Source organism: Pristiophorus japonicus, chromosome 21, assembly GCF_044704955.1.
Source record: "Pristiophorus japonicus isolate sPriJap1 chromosome 21, sPriJap1.hap1, whole genome shotgun sequence".
Lineage (NCBI taxonomy): Eukaryota > Metazoa > Chordata > Chondrichthyes > Pristiophoridae > Pristiophorus > Pristiophorus japonicus.
Window position 1 is genome coordinate 16,204,699 of NC_091997.1, and position 18,134 is coordinate 16,222,832.

Here is an 18,134-nt window from a genome sequence, read left to right on the forward strand (position 1 = left end):
TGTGATGTCTTAGAAAGGAGCCAAGCAAAAACCAGGAGCTCAATTTTCCCCAATGCCGTTTTTTGCCATATTTGAAGAGTTACGCACGTTTTTTTGGGGCCCGGCGCCAAAAAATAAAGTTGAAGGTTTCCCCGTTTTAACTTGTGAATGTGGCCCGGTGTACATTGTCCTTAAGCTCTGTGGGTGGAGCCTAAGATGTGCGGCAAAAAGATCGGGTTTGCAGGATAACGAAGGACACACTGCGGGCTGAGGCTGGAAAGTGCAACATACAAGTCATTCTGGCCAGCTCACAGCAACCTGCACAAGCGCCATACACATTGCAGCTTTTTAAGGTAGCAGTTTACCTACACGACAATATTAAAGAGTCTTTGTGCCAAAAACCTATCATCCCCCGCCATCCTCCAACCCTCACCGGTGCCTGATGCCACTCCTAGCCCAGGCCGAAAGGCCTCCCTTCCCCCGGAGCCGGTGCTGCTCTTAGCCTTGACCCAATGCCCCAACCCCCCTCCCTCTTCCTCTCTGCCAATGCTGTCCCAGCTGTGGAACTGGATCTTCTGCGTTGATTCTCTTACCTGTGCTGATTTTGTTAACTGCCCAGAAGATTTTTCAGAGTGGACATATACGCCGTCTTAAGAAAAATCGTAGTTGGCCAAACTTACTTAAATGGCCAGAATTGACACGGGTGGCAGGTTACACCCCCAATGAGGTGAGGTAAAAAAATCGTAGCCTAAAACGATCGTACCTAAGTGAATTACTCTGGCGCAGAAACTTTGGGGAAACTTAGACATTTTAATTTACTCCAAAAAAAAAACTGTACACCAAAAAAAATGCCGCAGATAATTCGGGAAAATTGAGCCCCAGGTGTTTTCACAAAAGCAAAAAGGTAAAATGTGCAGGAAATCACAGCACCTCTCAGTGGTCGAGGCCGGGGAACTAGTTACCTGGCAGACCTCTCAGCTGAGTCTGGCACAAGGCAGGGAAGCAATAAAGAGGGAAAGAGGAGAAAAACTGCCGTAAGATATAAATGGAAAAAAAGGAAGTTATTGTGAATAACCTCAGTACTGAGCTCAAAGTTACTTTGTCTCATAGTTTGTGGGCAGCAGCTACTTAAAGATGCAAGACAACATCCTTTTAAATTTGGCTGTCAAGTTAGCTTGTTAAGTGTTTCAGTTGTGGCTTTTGTGCCAAAATATGATGTACTAAGAAATTCTAAGTGGCACTGAGTGAGTTAGCTGACTTTGCACCAAACTGTAATGGTCTTTACCCAGTGTGTGACCAGAAACGTACGTTTCCTGAGGGGATTCTCGTATGTAGAGCCAAAAGGGGCAGGGCTGAATTCATTTTCAGCCGAATCACGGTTGTGCATTAATAAAGCAATTTAAAAATGTTTTTTATAAAAATGTTTTTTTTTAAAGGGAATGGTGAATAAAATGCATCTTAAAAAAACAACTTTACAGAGGAGCACAACTTTAGATTAACTTAGTTCTCTCTGTGTCTATGGTCCAGAGGTTTTCTCCGGAATTTCGGTAGTTCACAGAAAGAAAGAAAGACTTAGATTTATATAGCGCCTTTCACAACCACCAGACGTCTCAAAGCATTTACAGCCAATGAAGGAAGTACTTTTCAAGTGTAGTCACTGTTGTAATGTGGAAAACGCGGCAGCCAATTTGCGCACAGCAAGCTCCCACAAAGAGCAACGTGATAACGACCAGATAATCTGTTTTTTTGTTATGTTGATTGAAGGAGAAATGTTGGCCAGGACATCGGGGATAACTGCCATGGGATCTTTTACGTTCACCTGAGAGCAGACGGGATCTCGGTTTAACGTCTCATCCGAAAGACGGATTTCCGTCTGAAAATTGCCTGTGTTGTTGAATAGAAGAATTTGGAGCTCCTGTATAATAATTGATCACGCAATTTATCTGTTAGGCACATTAAACACCTTTTCACCCCCATTTTATTAATAGGCACACAGGAAATTGGCCTATTTTACCAAGGAGTTTTCTTAGTTCCTTAACATTTAGGTGCATATTCTTTAAAGGTACTCCTGCAAAATTGTTTTATATTTCATCCACTTTTTATTGAGGTGAAATCTTTACTTCTTGGCGTAATTGGAACAACCTTTGCAAAAAAGCTTTCAGTTTCAGTCAATCTTTATAATAACATTTATTTTGTTCATCGTGTTCATTGGGTTTGTCATCTATGTTTGAATGAAATTATTTGTCAGCTGTTTCAGTTGAGGCCTTAGTTGTATTCCAGCAAAACTGCACGTCTTTCTTTTTCTATCTTTAAGTACAAATGGAAAGTACATCGAGTTATAATGCAGCTGTGAAGTGGAAAAGAGGAACGATATGAATTAAAATTAATGTTGAGAACGAGAGAGAAAGAAGCAGGGAATGTGCTCGGAGAGAGAAAGGGGTCTGAGGTAAACTAGGCGAGCGAACATTTCCCCACAGATTGTGATATACTGAACATCTCTGCCTGCAGTAGTGGGGTGAGGGAAAGTCCAATCTGTGCAAACCATGAGCAACACCATAAGAGGTCAACTAGTTACAATAAATAATTGATCCAAAGTTAAGTGTTGGTGTTTATTTTCTGGATATTCCAGTGTATATTCATTAATTCTGGAATAATAGTCCACAAACACCAGTATGTGGTATTTATCCTCTTCAGTGCTCTCACACCTAGAATCATAGAAATTTACAGCACGGAAGGAGGCCATTTCGGCCTATCGTGACCGCGCCAGCCGACAAAGAGCTGTCCAGCCTAATCCCACTTTCCAGCTCTTGGTCCGTAACCCTGTAGGTTACGGCACTTCAGATGCAAATCCAAGTACTTTTTAAATGCGGTAAGGGTTTCTGCCTCTACCAACCTTTCAGGCAGTGAGTTTCAGACCCCTACCACCCTCTGGGTGAAAAAGGTTCTCCTCAACTCCCCTCTAATTCTTCTACCAATTAACATAAATCTATGTCCCCTGGTTGTTGACCTCTCTGCTAAGGGGAATAGGTCCTTCCTATCCATCTATGTAGACCCCTCCATTATTTTATACATCACAATTAAGTCTCCCCTCAGCCAAAGAAAACAACCCCAGCCTATCCAATCTTTCCTCATAGCTAAAATTCTCCAGTCCTGGCAACATTCTCGTAAATCTCCCTTTATCCTCTCTAGTGCAATCACATCTTTCCTATAAAGTGGTGATCAGAACTGTACACCGTATTCCAGCTGTGGCCTAACTAGTGTTTTATGCAGTTGAAACATAACCTCCCTGCTCTTGCATTCTCGGCTAATAAAGGCAAGTATTCCAAATGCCTTTGTAACCACCTGCTACCTTCAGGGATCTATGAACATGCACTCCAAGGTCCCTCTGCTTCTCTACACTTCAGTATCCCACCATTTATTGTGTATTAGCCCTCCCCTAACGCATTACTTCACACTTCTCCGGATTGAATTCCATTTGCCACTTTTCTGTCCACCTGACCAGTCCATTGATACCTTCCTTCACACACCAGCGTTAATAAGCCTTTGCTCATACTATTATAAGAATATAAGAATTTGGAGCAGGAGTAGGCCATGCGGTTTGTTTTAGTGCTCCACCATTCAATTCACCATTCATGGCTGATCTTCAACCTCAACTCCACTTTCCTGCTCAATCCCCATATCCCTTGATTCCCCGAGAGTCCAAAAATCTATCTCGGCCTTCCATAACCATCCACCAGGGAATTTGTTCTCGACAACTAGCCACTCTGTTCACGATTTTCAACGATTTGGTTGTCACACACAAATTAAATTCCTCTCGTCACTATTTTTACAAAGTCGTTAACCAACTTAAAGCAATCTTGCTAATTAAAACAGAACGGAGGAATATTTTAACCAATTTATTAACGATAGTGCACAGGAGAATTTCTAATTCCATGTGCTCCTACTTCCCTGGGTGTCACCATCCTCCCCCGATAAATTTCTTTGAATACTCAATCCTGAAAGGACACATGAAATGCTGAATGATGTAAAAAAAATTAAAGCTTAACAGGACCAATTGCCAAAAGCCATTGATTTTTTTTTGGCTGGTATATTTTAGCCATTTGGCAGTTAGTTTTTCCAAACTGTTCCCAGACCCGATGTCACTTGAACTTTCCCTAATGGAACATGGTCGCAATGTTTAATTTGATTCATTATGATGGATACAAAATACCCTTTGATAAAATCACTTATGGGCCCCTGTAGTGTTATTCATCATCATCATAGACAATCCCTCGGAATTGAGGAAGACTTGCTTCCACTCCTGAAGTGCGTTCTTTGGTGGCTGAACAGTCCAATACGAGAGCCACAGACTCTCTCACAGGTTGGACAGATAGTCGTTGAGGGAAGGGGTGGGTGGGACTGGTTTGCCGCGCACTCGTTCCGCTGCCTGTGCTTGATTTCTGCATGCTCTCAGCGTTGAGACTCGAGGTACTCAGCGCCCTCTCGGATGCACTTCCTCCACTTAGGGTGATCTTGGGCCAGGGACTTCCAGATGTTAGTGAGGATGTCTCACTTTATCAGGGAGGTTTTGAGGGTGTCCTTGTAACGTTTCCGCTGCCCACCTTGGAGCTCCTTCACGGCAAATGAGCCAAAGTAAAGCACTTGCTTTGGGAGTCTCGTGTCTGGCATGCTAACTATGTGGCCTGCCCAGCGGAGTTGATCGAGTGTGGTCAGTATTTCAACGCTGTGGATGTTAGCCTGAATGACGACGCTGATGTTGGTGCGTCTGTCCTCCCAGGGGATTTGAAGGATCTTGCGGAGACATCGTTGGTGATATTTCTCCAGCAACTTGAGGTGTCTACTGTATCTGGTCCATGTCTCTGAGCCATAGAGGAGGGCAGGCATGCAGTGTTATTAATAGACTAATGGCACTGCAGTATTTGTGTTCTTGTAACCGATTCTATTTTACATGAATCGGCAACAGTTAATAGGCACCATTTAATTTGGAATAGTGTTCTTGTTAAAGAAAAAATCCAATCTCCAAAGTATATTTAATACATAGAACATTCTTTGATCCAGTAGTATGCAATCAGAACGATGGAAAGTGGGCATTGACTGCGTTGGAAGCTCATTAGCCCCCTGATGTTATCAGATGTTGATGATGACACAGTGCTGGGTAAAATACACAAGGAACTAAACCTGTCAGGATAAGGGGGTCGATTTTGATTAGATTTTAGTGGAAAGTTTTATCTGGGCTGGAAATGAATTAGAAAATAAATTTACGAGGCGAAATTCGGTTTGGGGGGGCGCAGTACCAGCTGCGAAGGGTGGGTTCCTGCGGTAGGCGCGGACGTCCCACCCCGCGAGCCACATTGGGCTTACCATCCCTCGGGTGCGGGGCACAAAGCCACGCGATGTTTGCAGCGCTACGCGGTGGGACCCTAGTGCTGCCGCGTACATAGGGCCCTCCCCTTTCATTAAGCACCATTTAGCACCACAATGGCTCAGGGTTAGCTGCATTGTGAGGTGTGGTCCTGAGCTAGACAGATCAGCAAGGTCCCAGTCGATCTGCAGGGTTCGCTGACCTCAGTAGTGGCGGTGATAGGAGCATCATAACTGACCTCAGCATCTAAAAGGTGGAACATTATTTCGAGAACAACCTTACATTTCATTGTGGTGAACAGAAATGATGCGTGTTTTAGTGAGATACAGGAAACTGCATCTAAATGGATTGAGGACTATTTAGTAGTCTTGTGAATATATGCTAACATATTACTAAGAGCAAAAGAAAACTGAATCTGAAATGTATCTCACAATATAATAGTTACATTAAATGGGCTGGATTTTAGGCTTTTATGTTTTTGGGGCGATAATGGCGGCGGGGCGGGAAGGTTGGCGGCCGGGAATAGTTTGCGCCTCAGTCGGTAAGTTAGGGCATCTGGGCCCTGTGTCAGGGGGCGCAGTGCTAAGGGAGCCATTGTACATCTCTCGTGGCACAAGGATGGGAAACTCCCGAGCTAAACAGCCAGGCCGGGAGCGCTCCGAGAGACATCTGCGGGGGGGAACCTTAAAAAAAAAACCCACAAATTCCGAAAACATTGCTCGCGCCACCGCAACACAAATCGCTAAAATCATTAAAAGAAAAAACAATCACACTTACCTGAGGAGTCCGTTACTCACCCGGTGCGCACTTCCGGGCGGATGGGTCGGGCGCCGGTTTCGCAACCAGGGGCGTTGCACACCTGACGCAGCTCTTCCGGGCGGTGCTGCTTTACACCGCCGCTAAACCCGACCCGGAGCGCAGAAAACCGGAAAATCCAGCCCTGAGAGTCTACAGCGCAGAAACAGGCCATTCTGGCCAACTAGTCCAGGCCGGTGTTTATGCTCCACACGAGCCTCCTCTGCCTTTCTTTATCTCGCCAGATCAGCATATCCTTCTATTCCTTTCTCCATCATGTGCTTATCTAGCTTCTGACTTCCATCCTCTTCATATGGGGTAATCCGTGATTTGTTTTGAGACGAGGCAGGAGTGTGTTTGTAGCTCTCTATTTTTCAACTTATTTTTTAACCGGCTCCTTGTATTTAGAGCAAGAATATCCGAGGTAGATGTGTGACCTGCTTCCCCGTATACTGCCCCTGGCTTAGCAGTCAGTGAATTTCCCTCAGAAGGAGGTTCCTGGCCTCCACCCTGCACCTCCCCACAGCTGAGATCAGGAAATTGCCAGGCTACTGGACTGCAGGCACATACTTGCAGTCCACCCGATGTTGAATCTCAAGCAGGAAGATCAACCTTGCAGTAACCCTTGAATGGTGATTATTCTTCAGTAAATCATTGGCTGCACTGGAATTACAAAATCAGTGGGCCGAAGATAGATTCTTAAATGACTTTGCGCTGAGTATCTTTGAGTGCAATCAGACAGGTACAATCGACTCTAAGTGCATAGCTGATTTAAGTACAAAATTCCAATCTAATAAACGACTCCTATCTACTTGAATTGAGCAAGGTAAGTTACACCGCAAAGTGGGAATTTAGTGCTAATAATAAATGTCCAAATGATTTGAATTAAGCAACTTTAAACTATGAGCAGTGGACTACTATTCCACAGAATTTTTCATCCAAATACAACACTTCAATATCACGCTCGATTCCAAGAAATGATTAGGTGTTGAATTTTACTTCGAGACAATGACGTATATGAGAAGTCTAATCACTTCTGTGTAAAGTGCAAGTTCTTTTCATTGCTTTTCTCCAGAATGAATTATTGACTGTTATGATATTAAGATTTGCTGATTGAATCAGAAGTCCAGACCCAACCATAACACTGTTTGGCAAACTTACCATGGTTCATCCCCACCTTCATTTCAAGACCTGGCTCTTACCCATGAAGTAGCTGCAGAAGCACTTTATGGTAATATGGTCCAAACGGTATCATCACTCGCCAAGATGCATATTACACACTCAGCAACCTTTGCTGTAAGCTATCAAATCCATCTTTTTAAATCTTTAATAAACAACGTTTATCATTAACCCAAGCTGGTTATTATTCTCCACCAATTTGCATTTCTAATTCAATTTCCAAGGTCACTAGACTGGAAAGACGTGAGAAGATCCAGTATGTTTGCCAGTGCAGAGACACTTTGACAAACAGAGTTGATTACGTTGCCATTCTCAGGCATGTGAAATGCTTTGGGTGGTTATAGTGCATGCTCGGCACTTTATTAAAATGTATGTTCAGATATGGAGGTAGAACCAAATTTAATTTGCCTGCATTCCGTTTTATCCATTCCATGGTTTGCTGGCATGATTATTTTTTTTCACCAGTTCAGAATTATACATAGATATGTATATTCTCCCGTAGTGAGTTGGAAGCTATGCTGTTTTATAACACTAAGAATAGCAATTCATGAATTGGGCAATGGAGTATTATCAGGTCCACTGATTTACAGTGACTCGTTTTCTGGGATCTTTACTGGTGTTTTGGATCAAGTTCTTCCAGTCCATTTCTCCATAAAACTGTCAATCAGTGGATTTGGTGATTAAATGCTACTTTACCTACTCTGTCAATTTTTATTTCTTACCTTTTTAAAGCGCAAGATACACAGCAAAGGGATCAGTGTGATGCACCACCAGGTTGTTCTCATACCCACCCAGTTCTGGTGTCTCCTTTGAACTAACCGTTGCCAGTGGTCTCATTGATCCACCGGATTCCAATATCCTATCCAACCAGCTGCCTTCTTCGTCCGTGCTCATCATTGGATGGGCGGACCGGTGGCATTGGGGATTGGCGAGGAGGTTGACAGGATGATGGGAGGTCTCAGCAGATTTAAGGGTGGGAGGGCAGATGATTCTGGGGGTCTGGAAGAAGCAGGTTGAGAGAGAAGCCTGGGGATAGTGGGTAGAGGAGACCGAGGAAATGAGAGAACTGGGAACTCCCAGGGGCAGAAATTCGCATTGTTTGCGACTTCCGATAGCGCAAACGATTTCTCGCCTGGGGGAGGGGTGGGGGGGATCTACCACCTCCCGCGTAGTTGCACGGGAGTTAGCGGAGGTGCAAACCGGCAGCGCCCCACTCCTACCGGTAGAGCTCCAAGCCGCTGCACCGGCAATTATGATATCATCGGCGTGCGCGGCCACCCATTTTTGCCTCGGAGCGAAAATTGGGTAGCACCCCGTGAGGTAGCCGCGAGCGATGTACAGCGCCCGCCTCGCGGGTTGTGAACCGGACCGCACTCCGCTCGCGGGGTGAAAGTAAAGGGGAGGTGCGTGCCGTCATATTTTTTTTGACGACTTACCAGTCCAGCCTTTGCCGATTTTTGCGGAGTCTGTGCCACGATGGTGCAGCCCGGCACTCTGCTTCTGTGCCGAGCTGCGGCCATGGCACCCCGCTCCCCGGTGGCCCCTCGCCCCACTGCAGAGTTGGCAGCGTGCCCTCCTCTTTAACGGAAAGGGAGGGCCATGTGCACTGCGCAGCGCTGGAAAATTTGCACGCTTATCGCCCCGGTTCCGCCCCCGGAGAGAAAGTGGAGCACCCGACATTGCGCTCCATTTCCTCTCGGGGGCAGTAACCGAGGCTCGGGGGCGGTAACCGAGGCTCGGGGGCGGTAACCCTCACCTCGGTTACCGCTCCCAAATGGGGCGTTACCGAATTTCGGCTATATTAACCTTCATCTTACCCCTCCACATCTTGTCCCTTCTCACTCCAAAGCCTGTTTCCCAGCACTGAGCCAGGGAACTGGCTGTTGATTCTTTAAAACGCTTATAGTTTATTTGCCACCTGTCGTATAAGCATGTGGAGGTCTTTGAAGAACAAGCAACGGTTCCTAGCTGACTGCTTGGAAACCAGCACAAAGAGTAGTCGAATTAGTTGAGTTGGCAAGTCCAATCATGACCGTGTTGCAGAAAGCCTGACATGAAAGGGGTCTACTGACGGCAGAAATGGGTGGAGGAGGATTTGGTGGAACTGGTGGTGCTGGTGATACCAATCAGTTATAAGATATAACGTAAAGAATAGTAAGTTTAAATTTAAAATTAAACTCCAACACTTATCCGAAGGGTTTAAAACCTTTAGGTAGGTGGCATTATAGATTTGGGAGGTCGCAATGATGAGTAGCAACAACACCGATTTCCTTGGTGACCAAGCATAGAGGGTGTACTTCAGCGGTAAGTAAAATTAACAGGAATGTTTAAGTGTGACAGAAAAGTGTGACAATTAAGCCTGAAGGACATGGACGTGACAGGAAATTGTTACAGGAAGTAAGTGTTTCACTTACGGGAAAGGTGCGCACATGTTAAGACTTTTAACATACTATATTAATGTCCAGTGTTTGATGCAGTGATTTAAAGTCGACTGTTTGAAGGGGATTTTGTATACTAGATCTCACTTCTGTGGTGCATGGAAAACAATTTCGGACTTTCCAGAAATGTATAGACATGACCTCTTTGTGTCTACAGTAATCCACCTTCCCATTACAGAAGGCCTACGACTAACCCAGTTAGCAACATCTCTTGCTGTGCCACTATTTCTTTTTGCCATTAATGCAATGAGTGTGCACTGAGGGCTTTCTGAGCATGAAGGGAATGTGATGTCCACGCCAAATCTATGGGGGATCCAGTACTTTGTTTACCATAATACAAGTGGCAGACAAGTAGGGGCCGAAATTCACTGCCGCCCGAAACTGCTCGCACCTGCCGCTGTTGATGTGTTTTCAGCGCCGCGGTGGATGACGTGGCCTCTTGTGTGAAATTCAGCTCTTTTGTCATTTTTCTCCGAACGGACCGGAAGTCGGTCATAATGGGGGCGGAAGTGCGGCGGAGAGCGGAAGATCGATCACGAGGGTCGGAGGTGGAGGTGGGACGGAGTCTCCGTCAGTCAGCGGCGTAGCGCTGATAACGTCGTGATGGCGTGTGCGTCGCCACTTAAAGGGGAGAGCCGCTGCGAGCGCTGCGATTATTTTACTTGGTTGCACTGGGCCACCAGGGAGGGCTTCGGCCGGGCCAAGAGTGGGTGCCAGGCAGCCTGTTGGCGGCCCGCCCAAATCCGGGGGCATAATTGTCCGGGTTGACCTGACAGTCGGCCGACAAAAAAAATTAAATGGCGGCCGCGGCAGGACGCCCTCCCCTTGAATAACCGGCGCATAGCCACGTCGCGCACACGGTGAACACAGCGCCCCGACAGAAAAAAGCTGTCGGGGCGCTGCTCGGCGGCCTGAAGATTCTTTCCTCTGAATTTAGCTGGAGGTGCGGGAGATCAGCGGTGCGCGCTTTGATGACGCACTTAGCGGGATGGAAGTGGGGACCGCTGGAAAAACTACCGAGGAGAATTTCGCGAACGGCGGCCATTCCACTCCGCCGCATGGGCCGCTGCTTTCCGGCGGTAAGAGGGCATTTTCAGGAGGCCGAACTTCGGCCCCGTAATGTTTTAATCTAGGTAGCAGTAAGCCTAGTGTTACATGGACAGTGTTTTAAACACATCTTTCAAGCATTTCATTGAATGAGGATGTGGTCCACATCTATTTCAGGGACGTAGGGGTGGAAATTCGGTGGGTTAGCGCCACCCGCTAGTTCCCCAGAGGGGCACAAACGGGGTGCTAAGCACCGAGCGCCGCGCCTGCCGCAAACCTCGGGGACGGTTTAGCGGCGACGCTGACGGTTTGCGCTGCGTCGCTAGCGCCGCCCACTGGGTGACATCACCGAGTGTGCGATGGCCCTGTGGCGCCGTGGTCGCAAAATTGACTGCTCTCACCTGCCGCAGTGCCTGCCGCTACTTCCGACAGGGAAAGCAGTCGGTACGTTGATGATCCCGGGGCGGTATCGTCCGCAGTGCAAGGTTAGTGGTGAAATGTAATTTTTTTTAACTTCAATTTATTTGTGGCAGCAAGTGGGGAAGTGTGGGTGAGGGTCATTGACATTTTCCACAAGTTTATTTTTTCTTCCCGATGCAGGCGTCTTAGCGGCAAAAAATTGAATCGGCCTCCTGCGCTACCCCTCCGTTAGCGCCCTGGGAGGGGTGTTGGACGTTTCCCCGAGGGCCCCACTCTCCTCTTGGGGCGATACAACTGAATACCGGATCATACTTGGAGGCGGTAGACATCGCCCGGCGCTAAGGTTAATGACCAGGCGGCGTCGCTGCCTCAATGCGGGGGGCCCCGAATTTCTAACCCTTGGTTTAATAACTGCAACTGGGATAAACAAATTGCATTGTGAGAGAATATGATATTTGTGCTTCACCTGAATGCTGCAGCTAAGGCCTACAGTTACCTTTCTGCTTATTTATCATGTTTCATTTCTCATGAGTACCTTAATTTAGGAAGCAGTAAAAGCACTTGTTACGGTGCATTAATGACCACAAGACTGGAAGCTTATGCTTTTCTGAATGCCTTACGCTCAATCAAAAGATGTGAGCTGGAGCCACATGACTTTTACTCATTTGTCTTAATTGGGCAAGCTTAGTAAATTATTGTCTAGGTTGCAATTTTGGAACGCAGTGAGCAAATTCATTTGGAAGTGGAGGTTATGGGAGTCAGACACTGAGATTGTCCAGTTTGTACTGTTTGAACTGCACATGCTGCTAAATGATCATGGATGGTGACCATTATGGAGCAGTGCAAGCCAGATTGCCCCACCTTCCTGTCACAGAACAATATACAACTGCAAATGATCTGCAATGTCATACTTCCACTCCCAATTTAAATCCAAAGTTATCGGTATCATATGCATACAGCTATCTTAAGGACATTAACAAAGTGAATTAATCATACAAGCATTTTTCACACTCTCTGCCAAATCCTCCAAGAAGCACATAAATTGGGACTAACATCATGGACAAAGAAACCTATGCCTACAAAAAGATGTTCCTTAAACAATATACCATGAAGTATTCTGTATGTCAACTGTACTAAGGTCTGCACATTGTGTTTGTCTGTTTATGTACTTAACAAAAACATCAGAAAATGGACAGAGCCTGTTGAAAAATATCCGATCCACTTGTTTGAAGTTCATCGGTCAACGCATTCCACTCAGAGAAGCTTTGACACAGTGCTATTTTTCGGCTTGATTATCACTAAGTGCAAACATACTTTGCTGCATAATGCCACATTAGCAAGTGCCTGATGGCACAGCAGAGTTTGTACCACCCAATCATGTGTTCTTTTTTGAGGTCGTGACTCAGCTAATAAATACATACTTCACTATTTACTGTTGAAAGCTACAATGACAAATGGTACCATGCTGTATTCCGCATTAAGAAATAGATCATTTCAGGAAATTATACCCCTGGAGCCGCACAAAATGACATCTGTTGACTATTTATCTGTTGACTTGTGCGAATGCCATTTTGTCCTGCCTTTCTAAAGCAGCAGTGACCCATCATCAGTTTTGTGCAGAGCAAATAAAAAAGCTTATCAGGTACAAGTCCTGTTTCAGTCACAACCTGTTTTGATTAGCGACTGTACTCGTGTTGTGCACTGGCAGTTCAAATGAGGAACCCCCCCCGGTTTGGGAACATGTGATGTTGACCTCATACTTGCCATCTTAGTTCCTGCAAGTGGAGAAGCCGAGAATCAGGGAACTAGTACTTGTGAATAACCCTTTTGAGTCATGATCTTAATCATTGCTGTAAAAACAAAATGAATTTGTTTCCTGAGGGGGCGTAATCGAAAAGTTACACCCGAAAAGACACCCATTTGTGCATCCATTTTGTGATGTCAGTTCACACTAATGTTTCCGTAATTTTTTGGGGGGGCGCGGCCCATTCAAAAGTCTACGCATGCGCGATTTTTTTCCCAATTTAAAAGCTGCTCACTAGCTGCGCGGGACTCCCGGAATACTGAGCGGCCGCACAGCTTAAAAGGAACCTTGATTCACACCCAAATTTCCTGTCAATCTTATTAACGTGCGCTGGAATGTAAAAACGGGCTAAACAAGCGGAGATCAAAGTAAACCACGTGCTGAATTCATGCCATATATTCCTTGTCAAGTATCAAATTCAGGTTTCAAGCCATCTAACTATCATCCATGCACATTAGCCTCATCATGCTTAAGAGCATGCAATCATGGAAGCTTTCAATTTTTTATGTTACTTGTATTGATGCCATTTAAAAAAATGCATTCAAAGAAACAGGAAATCCAGAGTCAGTCTCAGTGGGGATAAGTAAAATAAATTGCTCAGAAAATAGCATGGAAACATTAGAAAAATGATTTTGTTCCCTGTTACACCGAAAATTCTGGCCTTAACTCTACACCTGTTACAAACCTGTGTAATTGGAGGAAATTTGCGTGTTTGGCTCTTTAGCCTGGGGTGGAGCTCTTGAGCGAGATGCGTTCAGGGGCAGGGATCGACAGACAGGCGTAAAAGAGCGAGGAAATTCAGGCGTAGCGTAATTTCGAACACATCACACTTGCGCCCGAGTTTACTCAATCTTTTACGCTGGGTATTTGCTTTACGCCCAAATACACATGTCTCTTAGCGCAAAGACTGAGGAAATTCCACCAAATAAATCTTTTCAACAACAAGTTCTATTTATATAGCGCCTTTAACGTAGTGTAATGTTCCAAGGCGCTTCACACGAGTATTATGAGATAAAAAATTTGACACCGAGCTGCATAAATAGAAATTAGCGCAGGTGACCACAAGCTTGGCCAAAGAGGTAGGTTTTAAGTAGCATCTTGAAGGAGGAAAGAGAGGCGGAGAGGTTTAGGCAGGGACTTCCAGAGCTTGGGGCCTAGGCAACAGAAGGCACAGCCACCAATGGTTGAGCGATTATAATCCGATGCTCAAGAGGGCAGAATTAGAAGAGCGGAGACATCTTGGGGGGGGGGGGGGCGTTGTGGGGCTGGAGGAGATTACAGAGATAGGGAGGGATGAGGTCATGGAGGGATTTGAAAATAAGGATGAGAATTTAGAATTCGAAGCATTACTTAACCAGAAGCCAATGTAGGTCAGCGAGCACTGGAGACTTGGTGCGAGCTAGGACACAGGCAGCCGAATTTCGAATCCGAAACAGAAGGTCTCAGTGAGGAGAAATTTTTAAAAATTGCTCCTCATTGCCGAGCCCAACCCGGTTCTCATGCAATATTCACACGTGCACATTGCTCTATTAACTGAGTGTCAGTTGTGGCTCAGTGAGTAGCACTCCCACCTCTGAGTCAGAAGGTTGAGGGTTCAAGTCGCATTCCAGGGACGTGAGCACAAAAAAAATCTAGGCTGACACTGCAGTGCAGTGCTGAGGGAGTGCTGCACTGTCGGAGGTGCGTCTTTTGGATGAGACGTTAAACCGAGGCCCCGTCTGCTCTCTCAAGAGGACCCTGTAATGTATTTGCTTCATGGGTTCTTTGCGTAAGAATTCATAGCAACACATTGCTATTAAGAACTAGTTGGCTTATTAACAAAGGTTTAACAGTCACAGTACACGTTACCAATTCATCCACCAGGCTCACAACTGCATACCTCATTGTGGATCCCCTGAACCAGATTTTTCCAGTCTCCCATCTGAAAATCTACATCAGACGTATTTTGGTGCCGGTATAGTTATATTTTCAAAATAGTATTCTGCAAAACAACATGACTGTTGAAGAACAAAATAAAAACAATATTGCACAGGTGGAACACCCATGCCATCAAACCCTATTTATAGTAGATAAAAAACAAAATGTTCGAAATATTCAGCAGGTCATGCAGCATCTGTGGAGAGAAACAGAGTTAACGTTTCCGGTCTGTGACCCTTCGCCAGTACTGCAAAAACTTAGAGATGTAAACAAAAGGGTTAAAATCCATCACATCTCTAATTTTTTTCACTTCTGACGGAGGGCCATCGACCTGAAATGGTAACTGTGTCTCTCTCCACAGATGCTGCCTGACCTGCTGAGTATTTTCTGCTAGTATTCAGGTTTCCAGCATCTGCAGTATTTTGGTACTGTGCTATTTATAGCAGATTCTGTTGAAAAAGAAACGTTCTGATCTTAGTGTTACTATCAGCTACGAAGGTGAGAGTATGGAATATTCCTTGGGTAAAAGGATTGAAATATAAAAATCCTCCATGTGTTCCAAATGTACTGATGAACGGGCAACAAATTGATCAGTTGTCACACATGCAAACATAGTAAACTGCCATGAAGTTGACAATTCAGCTACAGTGATGTCAGTGACTGTTTGTCCCACTCCCCATTAATAATGGAGCCCACTGAAACCAGACGTTTCAACGAGTAGATTCAGAGTTCTTATTTGCAGGCTATTGTGATTGCTAAAGTGGACTGTATGAACCCCACATAGTTGCTGCAGCAAATAAACGAATCCAGTGTTTTCAGATTGGGCAGCATTGTGACTCAGTCCAAGTTCTCTGTTTCCTATTTCAGTGAATGGAAAACATTGTGTTGTAAAGTGTAGCCTGTGACATTCTGATCTAGTGCACAGAAGGCATGTTTGAGTACAGCCAAATGCTACTTTTTATTGTCCGTTTATATCTTGTAGTACAAAGTCAGTTCAATCATTTATTTTGAATGTGCCTATTTTACTAACGTCCCATGATCAATCAAAGAGGATATTTTGGGTTTGGGGCGGGGTAGGGGGGGTGGTGGGGGGTAATTGAACATCTTTGAAATGCATTGTATTAAGACCCCCCCCCCCCCCCCTTAAAAGAGTTTCTTTTTGATCAAGGTACTTCAGATTTTTCTTTCCCTTTTAGCATTCCCTTTCACGGGACAAGCACCCATTTAGCGCCTGTTTTCACCCTTTCACCAAAATAATCCCCTGAATATTTCCGCCTCCGCAACACTGGTTGCCTACTCCACTATCTCTCCCTCAGTGAAGCCAAAACTCAAACCCCAACCTTCCCTGCCTCCACCCTTCAAAAACTTCAACAAATACAGAATTCTGCAGTCTTCCACAAACCTTTCATCAATGTCCTCACCACCTGCCTCCTTTCCTTCCTTCCCTCTCTCTTTAGTACATGCCCCCCTACCATTCAAAACTATTGTTACCTCCCAGATCCGTGCACACCTCTCCCCAACTCCCTGTTTGAATCCCTCTAGTAAGGTTTCCCTTCCCCACCCCCACAGCACTGAAATGGCCAATGACACAAAGCTGTGACAGTGACCATGGCGTGTCATCCCTCCTTGTCCTCTTTGATCTCCCCTGCAGTTTTTGGCTCACGTAATCACACAGTCCTCCTCTAATCTATCTCCTTCATTGTCTGTCTAGCTCCATGGGCCTGGTCTTGCTTGGATTCACTCTTACTTATAGAAACATAGAAATTTACAGCGCAGAAGGAGGCCATTTCGGCCCATTGTGTCTGTGCTGGCCGACAAAGAGCCGCACGGCCCTCGGTCAGCAGCCCTGAAGGTTGAATCTAAACCTATGAACAATGGCGGAAAGGTAAAAAGCACCCAGTCCGTCCCACACAACTACGACACCCCTTACACTGAAATATTCTACACTCCACCCCAACCGGAGCCATGTGATCTCCTGCGATCTTGGCCAGAGCATCTCTTCCCACCTCTGTTCCGCAACATCACTAACCGAGTCCCCCAAATATCCATCATTGGGCCTCGCCACGTCATCTGCCTGCTGCCCTTGTGACATCATCTGAACCATGGGAATCAGATTCCAGATATACATTGATGATACCCAGCGTTATCTCTTCTTCATCTTTCTTGACCCCTCCACTGCCTCTGTGCAATCTGATTGCTAGTCCAACATCCAGTTCTGAATGAGCTGTAACTTTTTCCAGCTAAACATTGGGATGGCCAAAGCCATCATCTATAGCCTCTGTCACAAAATCCTCGTCACTAACTCTCCTTAGTGTATTCTTTGACCCCGAGCTGAATTTCATCCCGTATCCTCTGCAGCATCTCTGTAACATCGCCCGGCACCACCCCTACCTCAGTCCATACATCATCCCATCTGTAGGGCCCAAGTTTCGGGTGGAGTTGCTCCTAGTTTTTAGGAGCAACTAGTTTAGTTTGGAGTATGTTAGAAATTGCAATTCTCGGATAATAGTTTGCTCCAGTTCTGGTGAGTTAGTTTAGGTTGGCTTTAGGTAAGGTATTTGTTTTTCAAAAGGGGGTGTGTCCAGCCACTCAGGCTTGTTTTGCAAGTTTCGGCAGTGAAAACTTACTACAAACTAACTTAGGATGGAGTAAGTATCCACTTTTGTAAGTTCTGAAAAACCTTACATAGAGTTAAGTTTAGTGCAGGCACAGCCTGAGACGGGGGATGGGAAGCATTAAACACAAAGGACACATCAACATCACAACAGGGGGGGAGGGAAGTTAGAGGATTTTCCTTAAACACCTTCATAACAACATTAAAGAAGCAAAATACATTTAAAGCAGTAAGCACAAAACAAAGCAGTACATTTACGAAGCACAAAAAGTAATAAGCAATTAATTAATAAAAAATAGAAGGAACCCTGCACCTAAAGCTCCAAGACCAAAGTAATAAGCAACCAATCAATAAAAAATAAAAAAATAGAAGTCCTACCTTTTACGTGAAGGGAAGGTGTTTCTGTCAGTGTCTCTCTCTCTCTCTGTATCTGACAGTGAGGTGTGGGGAGGGGTGGTGTGGGATAGGGGTGGTGGTGAGGGTGTTGGGGAGAGCTATGTGTGTGTGTGGGGGGAGTGGGGTGGGTGGGGGTGTGGTGGCTGGGGGGGGGTGTGGAGAGGGGTGTGTGGCGGTGGGGTG

At 45.5% G+C, this 18,134-nt stretch overlaps 1 protein-coding gene across 1 annotated transcript in view; it reads left to right on the forward strand.

Annotated features, from left to right (window-relative positions):
- Positions 1 to 18,134, forward strand: part of LOC139233842 (neurabin-2-like) — a 340,307-nt gene that overhangs the window by 152,216 nt on the left and 169,957 nt on the right. The gene's annotated exons all lie outside the window — the stretch shown is intronic.